Source organism: Eschrichtius robustus, chromosome 21 (assembly GCF_028021215.1).
Source record: "Eschrichtius robustus isolate mEscRob2 chromosome 21, mEscRob2.pri, whole genome shotgun sequence".
Lineage (NCBI taxonomy): Eukaryota > Metazoa > Chordata > Mammalia > Artiodactyla > Eschrichtiidae > Eschrichtius > Eschrichtius robustus.
Genome location: NC_090844.1, coordinates 10,891,938 through 10,900,058, shown reverse-complemented (window position 1 = coordinate 10,900,058; position 8,121 = coordinate 10,891,938). Strand labels below are relative to the sequence as shown.

The 8,121-nt window shown below is 41.5% G+C and overlaps 1 non-coding gene across 1 annotated transcript; it reads left to right on the top strand.

The window, feature by feature from the left end:
- Window positions 1-3,764: 3,764 nt before the first annotated feature.
- LOC137756131 (small nucleolar RNA SNORA70) lies at window positions 3,765-3,899 on the top strand. Its single transcript, XR_011072187.1, has one exon. It is a non-coding gene; the product is annotated as a small nucleolar RNA SNORA70 (small nucleolar RNA).
- The last annotated feature ends 4,222 nt before the right edge of the window (window positions 3,900-8,121 follow it).

The following is an 8,121-nucleotide window of genomic DNA, read 5'->3' as shown; positions in this document are numbered from 1 at the left end:
AGCTACTACCCAGACATCACTGGGTCATTTTTTCAAGAGGGCAGACAGAATTGAATCCAGCAAGGAACCAGAACCTGTGCCATCAACATCAGGGGTGACTGAAATTGCAGCTTGCCCTCTGTCTTCTATTGCTGACAATCCTTCAGCTCTACCATCTCCCACCTCCCCTCCCTCCTCCAGTCAGTAACTCTTGCCTGTTCACTTGATGCCAGCCCCTGTATGCCAGCTGTTGTAACGTACTACTGTACTTTTTCAAAGCATTGTACTGTAAGATTAAAAATGTTTTAATTTTTGTGTTTGTTTTTGTGTATTATTTGTGTGAAAAGTATTATAAACCTATTACAGTACAGTACTATATAGCCGACTGTGTTAGTTGGGTACCTAGGCTAACTTTGTTGGACTTACAAACAAGTTGGACTTACGAACGCACTCTCAGAACAGAACTCATTCATGTGTAGGGAACTTACTGTACACATTCTTTTCAAGTGCACATGAAACATTCTCCAGGATAGATCACATGCTAGGCCTCAATACAAACCGCAGTAAGAAAATTGAAATAATATCAAGGATCTTTTCCGACCACAATGCTATGAGACTAGAAATCGACAAGAAAACTGCAAAAAGCACAAACACATGGAGCCTAAATAATATGCTACTAAACAACCCATGGGTCACTGAAGAAGTCAAAGAAGAAATAAAAAAGATACCTGGAGACAAATGAAAACAAAAACACAATGATCCAAAAATCTATGGGATGCAGCAAAGGCAGTTCTAAGAAGGAAGTTTTAGGGATACAAGTTTACCTCAGGAAACAAGAAAAATCTCTAACAATATAACCCTACACCCAAAGGAACTAGAAAAAGAATAAACAAAACCCACATTTAGAAGGAAAGAAATCTTGAACATCAGAGCAGATATAAATGAAAAAGAATAAAAACCAGAAAGATCAATGAAACAAAGAGCTGGTTTTTTGAAGAGAGAAACAAAATAGATAAACCTTTACCCAGACTCAATCAAGAAAAAAAGGGAGAGGGCCCAATCAATAAAAATCAGAAGTGAAAAAGAAGTTACAACCAGCACCACAGAAATACAAAGGATCATAAGGAGACTACTATGAGCAACTATACACCAATGAAATGGGCAAACTAGAAGGAACGGACAAGTTCTTAGAAATGTACAAAATCTTGAGACTGAACCAGGAAGAAACAGAAGGTATGAACAGACCAATTACCAGTGCCGAAATTGAATGAGTAATTTAAAAACTCCCAACAAACAAAAGTCCAGGACCAGATGGCTTCACAGGTGAATTCCACTGGACTTTCAGAGAAGAGTTAATACCTACCCTTCTGAAATCATTCCAAAAAACTGCAGAGGAAGGAACACTTCTGAACTCATTCTATGAAGCCACCGTCACCCTGATACCAAAACCAGATAAATCAAGGAAAAAAGAAAGTCACAGGCCAGTAACACTGATGAACATATATGCAAAAATCCTCAGTGAATTAGCAGCTGAATCCAGGAATACATTAAAAAGATCATACATCATGATCAAGCAGGGATACAAGGATGGTTCAATATCCACAAATCAATGTGATACACTACATTAACAAATTGAATTAAACCCATATTATCATCTCAATAGATGCAGAAAAGCTTTTGACAAAACTCAACAGCCATTTATGATAAAACCTCAAAGTGGGTATAGAGGAAACCTTAACATAAAGGCCATATAAATAAGCCCACAGCTAACATCATACTCAATGGTGAAAAGCTGAAACATTTCTTCTAAGATCAGGAATAAGACAAGGATGTCCACTCTCGCCACTTATTATAGTTTTGGAAGTCCTAGCCACAGCAATCAAAGAAAAAGCAATAAAAGGGATCCAAACTGGGGAAGAAATAAAACTGTCATGTTTCCAGGTGGCATGATACCACATATAGAAAATCCTAAAGACGCCACTAGAAAACTACTAGAGCTCAATGAATTTGGTAAGGTTGCAGGATACCAAGTTTATATACAGAAACCTGTTGTATTTCTGTACACTAACAAGCTTATCAGATGATGGTACAGACGAGCAGACATAAATACAGCAGCTCTTCAAGCAATTCTGTGTAACCGTATTGGAGACACTGAATTTATTATATCAATAGCATGATTTCTGTTTAATTTACATGTGTGAGATCTGCAACAAATCTTCATACTTGACCTAAGCCACTCAAACCTACCTTTAATAGGACTTGTACTAGCCGCAGCTGTAAAATCCACCCAAATTGGTCTCCACCCTTGACTCCCCTCAGCAATATAGAAGGTGCTACCCCTGTTTCAGCCTTCCTCCCCTCAAGCACAACAGTTGTAGCAGGTATTTTCCTACTCATCCGCTTCTACCCTTTAACAGAAAATAATGAGCTTATTCAGACAATAACACTATGCTTAGGGGCTAGTACTACATTATTTACAGCAATATGTGCTCTTACCCAAAATGATATTAAAAAAATTGTTGCTTTCTCCACTTCAAGCCAGTTAGGCTTTGTAATGGCAACAACCGGTATTAACCAGCCTTATCTAGCATTCCTCCACATCTGCACACACACCTGTTTTAAGGCCATATTATTTATATGCTCTGGGTCTACTATTCACAGCCTAAAGGATGAACAAGACATCCGAAAAATAGGGGGCCTAATCAAAGCAATACCCTTTACGACAACAGCCCTCATTATCGGAAGCCTAGCCCCAACAGGAGTACCTTTCTGTACTGGATTTTATTCTAAAGACCTAATTATCAAGACTGCTAATACGTCTTATACCAACGCCTGAGCCCTGCTAATAACCCTAATCACCACATCCCTCACAGCTGTTCACAGTACTCACATTATCTTCTTTGCATTATTAGGACAACCTCGCTTTCCCACCTTAACTTTCATGAGTGAAAGTAACCCATTCCTAATCAATTACTATCAAACTCTTATTAACTGGGAGCATTTCGCCGGGTTTATCGTCTCCAACAATACGCCTCCAGTAACAGCCCCTCAAAGACCTACACCCTACTGCGTAACACAGCGGCCCTTGCTGTAACTATCCTCGGCTTGACTCTAGCCCTCGAACTTAAGCTTACTTCTCAAAACTTAAAATGTAAGTATTTCTCAGACATCTCACAAGTTTTCCAACCCCTCAGGACACTTTCCCACTCCCACACACCGTCTTCCACCCTACTGAAACCCGTCAACAAGCCAAAAATCAGCATCTTCTCTCCGAGACTTAATTGGCCTAGAAAGCATTTTACCAAAAACCACCTCCCTTATTCGAATAAAATTATCTACATTAGGATCAGAACAAAAAGGCCTAATCAAGCTACATCCCCTCTCACTCTTCATTACCCTCGCCCTGAGCACGATTCTAAGTTACGAGTAACCTCTATAACAACCACACCGCCAATGAGCAGTGATCAACTAGTAACAATCGCCAGTCAAGAAGCGCCGCTGTACAACGCTGCAATTCCCACAACCTCTTCCCTAGAAAACCAGAGTCACCACCTGTGTCGTAAGTTACCCAATCCCCTGGCCCACTAAACTTAAGTACAGTTTCTACCTCCTCATCTTTTAAAACGTAAAACACCCCTGAAAACTCTGTTATTAAGCCTGAAAGAAATATACCCAAGACAGTCTCATTAGGAACCCAAACTTCCGGGTACTGTTCAGTAGCTATAGCTGCTGTATTCCCAAACACTACCAACATCCCCCCTAAATCAATCAAACAGGCCATTAGTTCGCAGCCAGTTAAGCCAACCGTGTTCCATCCCCCGTGGGGGCCCGGTGTGCAGTGGCTGCAGACAGCAGCCTCCTCGGTGGTACATGCAGCCTGTTGCCCGTAGGGGTTGCCCTCAGGGACGCTGGATTCGGCCCTTTCCAGTGGACACTCGTGACCGGCATGCTGTCCCCAATCTAGGCTGCAGACAGGTATGCGAGGTGCCTTTGGAGAGCTCCAGAGCACAGGGGCCAGGGGCCACGATGGCCAAGTCATCATGTCCATCCACACCAAGCTGCAGGACGAGGAGCACGTGACTGCGGCCCTCTGCAGGGCCAAGTCCAAGTGCTCTGGCCTCCAGAAGATCTACGTCTCCACAAAGTGGGGACTTACGAAGTTTAAGGCGGATGAATTTGACGACATGGTGGCAGAAAAGCGGCTCATCCCGGATGGCTGTGGGGTAAAATACAGCCCTAGTCGTGGCCCCTGGACATGTGGCGGGCCCTGAGCTCAGGAGGGCCTTGGCGCCGTCCCCTCCTTACTCGGGCCCACCAATACATCCTACTTTCCTGCTTTTTTTAAAAAAGAAAACACCATTAAATCTAAAAATGAACCACCAAAAGTCAACACAATCCCACAACCAGCACCACCACCCACAATCAGTCCAAGACCTCCACAGACAGGGGAAGGTTTTGGAGAAAACCCCACAAAACCACAAAGGACTCAAAATAAATGCAGTGTATCATTATTCTTACATGCAATCTAACCATGGCCAATGACATGAAAAATCATCGTTGTTAGTTCAACTATAAGAACACTAGTGACCAACATCCGAAAATCACACCCATTAATAAAAATCATCAACAGTGCATTCATTGATATTCCAGCCTCATCAAACATTTCATCATGATGACATTTTGGCTCCCTGTTGGGGGAAACTTTGATTTTACAAATCTTAACAGGCTTGTTCCTAGCAATACATCACATCAGACACAATAACTGCTTTCTGATCAGTGACACCCATCTGCCGTAAATCATAGATGAATCATTCGGTATGTACATGCAAACGGAGCTTCCGTATTCTTTATTTGCCTACTTATTCATGTAGGACGTGGGCTACATCATGGGTCCTGTGCTTTTCTAGAAACATGAAACATCGGAATTATCCTATTTACAGTTATAGCCACAGCATTCATAGGCTATGTATTACCCTGAGGACAAATCCCATTTTGAGGAGCAACAGATATGACTAGCCTCCTCTCAGCAATCCCGTACATCGGTACAAACCTTGTCGAATGGGTCTGAGGCGGCTTCTCGGTAGACAAAGCAACTCTTTACACAATTCTTCACACTCCATTTCATTCTCCCATTCATCACTGCAGCGCTAGCAGCCGTCCACCTACTATTCCTTCACGAAACAGGACCTAATAACCCCAAAGGAATCCCATCTGACATAGACAAAATTCCATGTCACCCCTACTATACAATTAAAGACATTTTAGGTGCTGTATTACTAGTTCTAGCATTGATGGCATTAGTCTTATTCTCAACGGACTTACTGGGAGACCCCAACAACTACACCCCAGCAAATCCTCTCAATATACCACCTCACATTAAACAAGAATGTACTTCCTATTTGCATACACAATCCTACAATCAATCCCCAATAAACTAGGAGGAACACTAGCCCTAATCTTTTTGATCATAATCCTAGCATTTATCCCAAAGCTCCACACATCCAAGCAATGAAGCATAATATTCTGACCCCTTAGCCAATGTCTGTTCTGAATCCTAGTGGCAGACCTATTAACACTAACATGAATTGGAGGACAACATGTAGAGCATCCTTTCGTTATCATTGGACAACTAGCATCTATTTTATACTTCTTTCTAATCCTAGTGCTAATGCCAGTAACCAGTACTGTTGAAAATAATCTCCTGAAATGAAGAGTCTTCATGGAAGATACATCATCCTGGTCTTATAAACCAGAGAAGGAGAACAACGCATCTCCCTAAGACTCGAGGAAGCAGCTCCAGCTCCACCATCAGCACCCAAAGCTGAAATTCTACTTACGCTATTCCCTGAAACTTTTTATCATGAGACATTTACAAAATTATTGAGTACCATTTCAGTATTAAAATGACCTCATTTTACAATAAACTAGGGTGTACTTCGTGCATATCTGCATCACCATATCGATACATACATAAGTAATACATTTTAGGTATAATCATACATTATTTACCCCGTGCTTATAAGCATGCTATTATTGATATTACATAGAACATATACATTGTTAATCGTACACAGCACATTAAGTCAAATCAATTCAGGTCAACATGCATATCATATCCAATAGATCACGAGCTTAATCACCAGGCCGAGTGAGGCCATCGACCCACTTGGCAGGTGTCCCTCTTCTCGCTCCGGGCCCATGATCTGTGCGGGTTTCTATTGGTGAACTTTATCAGACGTCTGGTTCTTATTTCAGGACCATCTCACCTAAAATCGCCCATTCTTTCCTCTTAAACAAGACGTCTTGATGGACTAATGACTTGACTAATCAGCCCATGCTCACACATAACTGTGGTGTCATGCATTGGTATTTTTTAACTTTTAAGGGATGCTTGGACTCAGCTATGGCCATCTGAGGCCTTAACTCAAATAAATTGTAACTGGACTTTAATTGAACATCATTTACCATCATCATCAACCGTAAGTTCAGTCAATGGTTACAGGACATGATTACACGCAAGTGTGCAAGTACAGAGTTTAATCACCTACCCAAAATTAAACAGACGAGAAAATAACCCAATCGCACTGTTGACTTAAAAAAAAAATGCACAACATGAGAGTTGCGAGTTAAGTTTTATTTGGGGCAAAATGAGGACTGCAGCTCGGGAGACAACATCCCAGATAGCTCTGAGAAACTGCCCCAAAGAGGCAGGGGGAAGGTCAGTATAGATGTGATTCTGGTGCAGGGGGAATATATGCAATCAAGCACATATTTTTTACTGAAGGTTTCTGCTAGTCTTGTGCAGGTTACTGCTAGTCACGAAGAGCAGGCGTCGCCGTGAAGGATTTTAGTGCTTTTCTAGATATAAAGAGATACAAGAATTGGGCTCATAAAATGGGCTCCTGAAAATACTAACTATCTGAAGACCTGTTCTGCCAGTTTTCCCAGCACAGAGAGCCAGGTTTCAGCTCTCCACCCTGAACTCCTTTCAGGGGTGCTGAAAGCGAGCAGCTGCTGCAGCACGGGATTTCCTCCTTGTAGAGGGCGATGGCCAGGGCCAACCTGTCCTTAACAGTACCAATAAACTACTTAGATACTCACCACTTGTATAAACAGACATCTCCCTAGATCTATCGACCATTTTTATCAAAATTTTAGTACTAAATCTGACATAAGCCGCATAAAATAATCATGTAAATATTGATCCATCACATACATCAACTTGTTAATGTAGCTTAAACCCGAAAGCAAGGCACTGAAAATGCCTAAATGAGTTCATTAACTCCATAAACACATAGGTTTGGTCCCAGCCGTTATACTAAGTTTTTAATAAAATTACACATGCAAGCATCCACGCCCCGGTGAGAATGCCCTCTCGATCACTGAGATTTAAAGAGGCAGGCATCAAGCACGCCGCACCAGCAGCTCACAATACCTTGCTCAACCACACCCACAGGAAACAGCAATGATAAAAATTAAGCTACAAATGAAAGTTCGACTAAGTTATATTAACTAGGGTTGGTAAATTTCATGCTAGCCACCAGGGTCACACGATTAACTCAAATTAATAGAAATATGGCATAAAGTGTGTTAAAGAGTAATGCAGAATAAAATTAAGTTTTAATTAAGCCATAACTAAAATGAAAGCAGACAACGAAAATGACTTTAGTATTTCCTGATTACACAGCAGCGAAGACCCAAACTGGGATTCGATACCCCACTATGCTTAGCCCTAAACCCAAATAATTACAAGAATAAAATTATTCGCCAAAGTACTACTGGCAACAGCTTAAACTCGAAGGACTTGGTGCTGCTTCACACCCCTCTAGAGGAGCCTCTTCTATAATCGGTGAACCCCGATAAACCTCACCAGCCCTTGCTAGTTCAGTCTATATACCGCCATCTTCAGCGAACCCTAAAAAGTCATACAAGTAAGCATAACTATTATACATAAAAACGTTAGGTCAAGTTGTAACCTATGGGGTGGGAAGAAATGGGCTACATTTTCTGTATCAAGAACATATTTTCGCCACACGAAACTTTTTATGAAATCTAAAAACCAAAGGAGGATTTAGTAGTAAATTAAGAATAGAGTGCTTAGTTGAATAAGGCCGTGAAGCACGCACACACCACCCGTCATCC